This window comes from Bombina bombina, chromosome 10 (genome assembly GCF_027579735.1).
Source record: "Bombina bombina isolate aBomBom1 chromosome 10, aBomBom1.pri, whole genome shotgun sequence".
Classification (NCBI taxonomy): Eukaryota; Metazoa; Chordata; class Amphibia; order Anura; family Bombinatoridae; genus Bombina; species Bombina bombina.
The window spans coordinates 16,573,962-16,582,788 of record NC_069508.1 but is presented as its reverse complement, the minus strand read 5'-3'; positions in this window follow the sequence as shown (position 1 = coordinate 16,582,788).

Genomic DNA, 8,827 nt, shown 5'->3' with positions numbered 1-8,827 from the left:
AAGTTCCTTTACACTTTACAATACAGAGTCTGATCTCCCTCTCACAATACAATACAGGGTATAAGCTCCTCTACACTGTACAATACAAAGTCTGATCTCCCCCACACTGTACAATACAGTGTCTGAGACCCCTTAATGTACAATACAGTGTCCGAGACCCCTTACTGTACAATACAGTGTCTGAGACCCCTTACAGTACAATACAGTGTCTGAGACCCCTTACTGTACAATACAGTGTCTGAGACCCCTTACTGTACAATACAGTGTCCGAGACCCCTTACTGTACAATACAGGGTCTAATCTCATCTACACTGTACAATACAGGGTCTAATCTCTCCTACACTGTACAATGCAGGGTCTAATCTCATCTACACTGTACAATACAGGGTCTAATCTCTCCTACACTGTACAATACAGGGTCCAATCTCATCTACAATGTACAGTATGGGGTCTAATCTCATCTACACTGTACAATGCAGGGTCTAATCTCATCTACACTGTACAATAAAGGGTCTAATCTCTCCTACACTGTACAATACAGGGTCCAATCTCATCTACAATGTACAGTATGGGGTCTAATCTCATCTACACTGTACAATAAAGGGTCTAATCTCATCTACACTGTACAATAAAGGGTCTAGTCTCTCCTTCACTGTACAGTACATGGTCTCATCTCATCTATACCGTACAGTACAGGGTCTAATCTTATCTACACTGTACAGTACAGGGTCTAATCTCATCTACACTGTACAGTATGGGGTCTAATCTCATCTACACTGTACAATACAGGGTCTAATCTCATCTACACTGTACAATAAAGGGTCTAGTCTCTCCTTCACTGTACAGTACATGGTCTCATCTCTTCTATACTGTACAGTACAGGGTCTAATATCATCTACACTGTACAATACAGGGTAAAATCTCATATACACTGTACAATAAAGGGTCTAATCTCTCCTACATTGCACAATACAGGGTCTAATCTCATCTACACTGTACAATACAGGGTCTAATCTCCTCTATACTGTACAATACAGGGTCTAATCTCATCTACACTGTACAATAAAGGCTCTAATCTCTCCTACACTGTACAATACAGGGTCTAATCTCATCTACACTGTACAATACATGGTCTAATCTCATCTACACTGTACAATAAAGGCTCTAATCTCTCCTACACTGTACAATACAGGGTCTAATCTCATCTACACTGTACAATAAAGGGTCCAATCACATCTACACTGTACAATACAGGGTCTAATCTCCCCTATACTGTACAATACAGGGTCTAATCTTATCTACACTGTACAGTATAGGTTCTAATCTCATCTACACTGTACAGTACAGGGTCTAAACTCCCCTACACTGTACAATACAGGGTCTAATCTCCCCTATACTGTACAATACAGGGTCTAATCTCATCTACACTGTACAATACAGGGTCTAATCTCCCCTATACTGTACAATGCAGGGTCTAATCTCATCTACACTGTACAATACAAGGTCTAACCTCCCCTATACTGTACAACACAGGGTTTTATCTCATATACACTGTACAATACAGGGTCTAATCTCATCTACACTGTACAGTACAGGGTCTAATCTCGTCTACATTGTACAATACAGGGTCTAATCTCATCTACACTGTACAATACAAGGTCTAATCTCATCTACACTGTACAGTACAAGGTCTAATCTCTCCTACATTGCACAATACAGGGTCTAATCTCATCTACACTGTACAATACAGGGTCTAATCTCCTCTATACTGTACAATACAGGGTCTAATCTCATCTACACTGTACAATAAAGGCTCTAATCTCTCCTACACTGTACAATACAGGGTCTAATCTCATCTACACTGTACAATACATGGTCTAATCTCATCTACACTGTACAATAAAGGCTCTAATCTCTCCTACACTGTACAATACAGGGTCTAATCTCATCTACACTGTACAATAAAGGGTCCAATCACATCTACACTGTACAATACAGGGTCTAATCTCCCCTATACTGTACAATACAGGGTCTAATCTTATCTACACTGTACAGTATAGGTTCTAATCTCATCTACACTGTACAGTACAGGGTCTAAACTCCCCTACACTGTACAATACAGGGTCTAATCTCCCCTATACTGTACAATACAGGGTCTAATCTCATCTACACTGTACAATACAGGGTCTAATCTCCCCTATACTGTACAATGCAGGGTCTAATCTCATCTACACTGTACAATACAAGGTCTAACCTCCCCTATACTGTACAACACAGGGTTTTATCTCATATACACTGTACAATACAGGGTCTAATCTCATCTACACTGTACAGTACAGGGTCTAATCTCGTCTACATTGTACAATACAGGGTCTAATCTCATCTACACTGTACAATACAAGGTCTAATCTCATCTACACTGTACAGTACAAGGTCTAATCTCATCTACACTGTACAATACAGGGTCTAATCTCATATACATTGTACATACAGGGTCTAATCTCCCCTACACTGTACAATGCCGGGTCTAATCTCATCTATACTGTACAGTACAGGGTCTAATCTCATCTACACTGTACAATACTGGGTTTAATCTCATCTACACTGTACAGTACAGGGTCTAATCTCATCTACACTGTACAATACAAGGTCTAATATCATCTACACTGTACAGTACAGGGTCTAATCTCATCTACACTGTACAATACAAGGTCTAATATCATCTACACTGTACAGTACAGGGTCTAATCTCATCTACACTGAACAATAAAAGGTCTAATCTTATCTACACTGTACAATACAAGGTCTAATATCATCTACACTGTACAATACAAGGTCTAATATCATCTACACTGTACAGTACAGGGTCTAATCTCATCTACACTGTACAATAAAAGGTCTAATATCATCTACACTGTACAGTACAGGGTCTAATCTCATCTACACTGTACAATACAAGGTCTAATATCATCTACACTGTACAGTACAGGGTCTAATCTCATCTACACTGTACAATACAAGGTCTAATATCATCTACACTGTACAGTACATGGTCTAATCTCATCTACACTGTACAATACAAGGTCTAATCTCATCTACACTGTACAGTACAGGGTCAAATCTCATCTACACTGAGCAATACAAGGTCTAATCTCATCTACACTGTGCAGTACATGGTCGAATCTCTCCTACACTGTACAGTACAGGGTATACTCTCATCTACACTGTAAAATACAGAGTCTAATCTCATCTAAATTGTACAATACAGGGTCTGATCTCCCCTACACTTTAAAATACAGGGTCTAATCTCATCTGCACTGTACAATTTAGGGTCTAATCTCATCTACATTGTACAATAGAGGGTCTAATCTCCCCTATACTGTACAATGCAGGGTCTAATCTCATCTACACTGTACAATACAAGGTCTAACCTCCCCTATACTGTACAACACAGGGTCTTATCTCATATACACTGTACAATACAGGGTCTAATCTCATCCTCACTGTACAGTACAGGGTCTAATCTCGTCTACATTGTACAATACAGGTTCTAATCTCATCTACACTGTACAATACAAGGTCTAATCTCATCTATACTGTACAGTACAGGGTCAAATCTCATCTACACTGTAAAATACAAGGTCTAATATCATCTACACTGTACAGTACAGGGCCTAATCTCATATACACTGAACAATACAAGGTATAATCTTATCTACACTGTACAATACAAGGTCTAATATCATCTACACTGTACAATACAAGGTCTATTATCATCTACACTGTACAGTACAGGGTCTAATCTCATCTACACTGTACAATACAAGGTCTAATATCATCTACACTGTACAGTACAGGGTCTAATCTCCTCTACACTGTACAATACAAGGTCTAATATCATCTACACTGTACAGTACAGGGTCTAATCTCATCTACACTGTACAATACAAGGTCTAATATCATCTACACTGTACAGTACAGGGTCTAATCTCATCTACACTGTACAATACAAGGTCTAATATCATCTACACTGTACAGTACAGGGTCTAATCTCATCTACACTGTACAATACAAGGTCTAATCTCATCTACACTGTACAGTACATGGTCGAATCTCTCCTACACTGTACAGTACAGGGTATAATCTCATCTACACTGTACAATACAGGGTCTGATCTCCCCTACACTTTAAAATACAGGGTCTAATCTCATCTGCACTGTACAATACAGGGTCTAATCTCATCTACACTGTACAATGCAGGGTCTAATCTCATCTACACTGTACAATACAGGGTCTAATCTCCCCTATACTGTACAATACAGGGTATAATCTCCCCTACACTGTACAATAAAGGGTCTAATCTCATCTGCACTATACAGTACAGGGTCTAATCTCATCTACATTGTAAAATACAGGGTCTAATCTTATATACACTGTACAATACAGAGTCTGACTCCCCTACATTGTACAATATAAGGTCTAATCTCATCTACACTGTACAATACATGGTCTAATCTAATCCACATTGTACAATACAAGGTCTAATCTCATCTACACTGTACAATACAGTGTTTAATCTCATCTACACTGTACAATACAGGGTCTAATCTCATCTACATTCTACAATACAAGGTCTAATCTCATCTACACTGTACAGTACAGGGTTTAATTTCATCTACACTGTACAATACAGGGTATAATCTCATCTACACTGTACAGTACAGGGTCTAATTTAATCTACACTGTACAATATAGGTTCTAATCTCATCTACACTGTACAGTACAGGGTCTAATTTCATCTACACTGTCAAATACAGGGTCTAATCTCATCTACACTGTACAGTACAGGGTCTAATCTCATCTATACTGTACAATACAAGGTCTAATATCATCTACACTGTACAGTACAGGGTCTAATCTCATCTGCACTGCACAATGCAAGGTCTAATTTCATCTACACTGTACAACACATGGTCTAATCTCATCTACACTGTACAGTACAGGGTCTAACATCCCCTATACTGTACAATACAGGGTCCAATCTCCCCTATACTGTACAATACAGAGTCTGATCTCCTCCTCACAATACAATACAGGGTCTAATCTCATATACACTGTACAATACAGGGTCTAATCTCTCCTACACTGTACAGTATATGGTCTAATCTCATCTACACTGTACAATACAGAGTCTAATCGCATCTACACTGTACAATACAAGGTATAATCTCATTTACACTGTACAGTACAGGGTATAATCTCATATACACTGTACAATACAGGGTCTGATCTCCCCTACATTGTACAATACAAGGTCTAATCTCCCCTACACTGTACAGTATAGGGTCTAATCTCATTTACACTGTACAATACAGGTTCTAATCTCATCTACACTGTACAATACAAGGTATAATCTCATTTACACTGTACAATACAGGGTATAATCTCATATACACTGTACAATACAGTGTATAATACAGGGTCTAATCTCTCCTACACTGTACAGGTCAGGGTCTAATCTCATCTGCACTGTACAATACAGGGTCTAATCTCATTTACACTGTACAATAAAGGGTCTAATCTCATCTACACTGTACAGTACAGGGTCGAATCTTCCCTATACTGTACAATACAGGGTCTGATCTCCCCTACACTGTACAATACAGGGTCCAATCTTCCATATACTGTACAATACAGGGTCTGGTCTCCCCCAGTCTGATATCCTCCTCACAATACAATACAGGGTCTAATCTCATATACACTTTACAATACAAGGTTTAATCTCATCTACACTGTACAATACAGGGTCTAATCTCATCTACATTCTACAATACAAGGTCTAATCTCTCCTACACTGTACAGTACAGGGTCTAATCTCGTCTGCACTGTACAATACAGGGTCAAATCTCCTCTACACTGTACAGTAAAGGGTCTAATCTTATCTACACTGTACAGTACAGGGTCTAATCTCATTTACACTGTACAGTACAGGGTCTAATCTCATTTACACTATACAATACAAGGTCTAATCTCATCTACACTGTACAGTACAGGGTTTAATCTCATCTACACTGTACAATACAGGGTCTAATCTCACCTACACTGTACAATACAGGGTCTAATCTCTCCTACACTGTATAATACAGGGTCTAATCTCTCCTACACTGTACAATACAGGGTCTAATCTCTCCTACACTGTATAATACAGGGTCTAATCTCTCCTACACTGTACAGTGCAGGATCTAATCTCATCTACATTGTACAATACAGGGTCTAATCTCATCTACACTGTACAATAAAGGGTCTAATCTTATCTACAGTGCACAATACAGGGTCTAATCTCATCTACACTGTACAGTACAGGGTCAAATCTCCCCTATACTGTACAATACAGGGTCTGATCTCCCCTACACTGTACAATACAGGGTCCAATCTCCCATATACTGTACAATACAGAGTCTGATCTCCTCCTCACAATACAATACAGGGTCTATTCTCATATACACTTTACAATACAGGGTCTAAACTCTACTACACTGTACAATATAGGGTCTAATCTCATCTACACTGTACAATACAAGGTCTAATCTCATCTACACTGTACAATACAGGGTATAATCTCATCTACACTGTACAATAAAAGGTATAATCTCATATATACTGTACAATACAGAGTCTGATCTCCCCTACACTGTACAATACAAGGTCTAATCTCATCTACACTGTACAATACATGGTCTAATCTCATCTGTACAATAAAAGGTATAATCTCATATATACTGTACAATACAGAGTTTGATCTCCCCTACATTGTACAATACAAGGTCTAATCTCATCTACACTGTACAATACAGGGTATAATCTCATCTACATTCTACAATACAAGATCTAATCTCATCTACACTGTACAATACAGAGTCTAATCTCATCTACATTCTACAATACAAGGTCTAATCTCATCTACACTGTTCAATACAGGGTCTAATCTTGTCTGCACTGTACAATACAGGGTATAATCTCATCTAGCACAAACACTTAAGGTAAAGTACGGCTATTTAGTTACTTAGCTTTGGAGCCTAAACGCTGTGGTCCTCACAGCGTAGGGCAGGCTGCACATCCGGGGATCCGACACTCAGCGTGAATAAATCCAACTCAGGCAGTCCGCTATAGGTAAATGTATCAAAGAAGAAAGAACTCCCACAAGCATAAGTATCAATATTCTTGAATGGCAAAATGTTGCAAATAATATAGGCTGAGCTAAAACACTATGCACAAGTATAGCGCCAACTGGTGTGAAACGCGTCAGATGAGGTTATCCCTAACCTTGTCTTTCAGTTATCCGTGAGTGTGTATATACACAGTTTCTGTGTGGACTTTTAACGCATATCCAATACATTTTCTACAATTGTTTTATAAAGGTGCTTGTGCATAGTGTTTTATCTCAGCCTATATTATTTGCAACATTTTGCCATTCAAGAATATTGATATTTATGCTTGTGGGGGTTCTTTCTTCTTTGATACATTTATCTATAATCTCATCTACACTGTACAATACAGGGTCTTATCTCATCTGCACTGTACAATACAGGATCTAATCTCTCCTACACTGTACAGTGCAGGGTCTAATCTCATCTGCACTGTACAATACAGGGTCTAATCTCTCCTACACTGTACAGTACAGGGTCTAATCTCATCTGCACTGTACAATACAGGGTCTAATCTCTCCTAAACTGTACAGTACAGGGTCTAATCTCATCTGCACTGTACAATACAGGGTCTAATCTCTCCTAAACTGTACAGTGCAGGGTCTAATCTCTCCTACACTGTACAGTGCAGGGTCTAATCTCATCTACACTGTACAATACAGGGTCTAATCTCATCTACACTGTACAATACAGGGTCTAATCTCATCTACATTGTACAGTACAGGGTCTAATCTCATCTACACTGTACAATACAGGGTCTAATCTCATCTACACTGTACAGTACAGGGTCTAATTCCCCCTATACTGTACAATACAATGTCTGATCTCCCCTACACTGTACAATACAGGGTCCAATCTCCCCTATACTGTACAATACAGGGTCTGGTCTCCCCCACACTGTAAAATACAGAGTCTGAACTCCTTCTCACAATACAATACAAGATCTAATCTCCTCTTCACTGTACAATACAGGTCTAAGACCCCCCCCCCCCCCCCCCCCCCCACACACACACACACACTGTACAATACAAAGTCTGATTTCCCCACACTGTACAATACAGGGTCTGATCTCACCCACACTACAATACAGGGTCTTATCTCCTCCACACTGTACAATACAGAGTCTGATTTCCCCTGCACTGTACAAAGGTCTAATATTCCCTAGATTATACAATACATACTCAGGATCTGATCTCCTCTGCACTGTATAATAAAGAGTCTGATTTCCTAAACTCTACAATACAAGGGCCGGTTCACCCCTGCACTGTGCAATACAGATTTTTATGTACCCATGTCTGATTTCTGCCCTGTATAGAACATGATTACCGCCACATGGTACCAGTCATGTGAGAGGGTTGCCCAGTACAAAACTTATTGGGACGACCACAAGTGACGCACTATTTAGCAATTTCACTTGCACGCTAACCTGACAGGAGTTAAACCTACAGAGCTAACTCGAAGGCAGTTATGAATATTTTACATTCTAGTGTTTAAAGAGATATTTCTATATATGTTTAATGTATTTTTTGTAAAATATATATGTATACATACACACACACATATATATATACAGTATATATATATATATATAACAACAAAAGAGCAGAGGTACAGCACTGAAA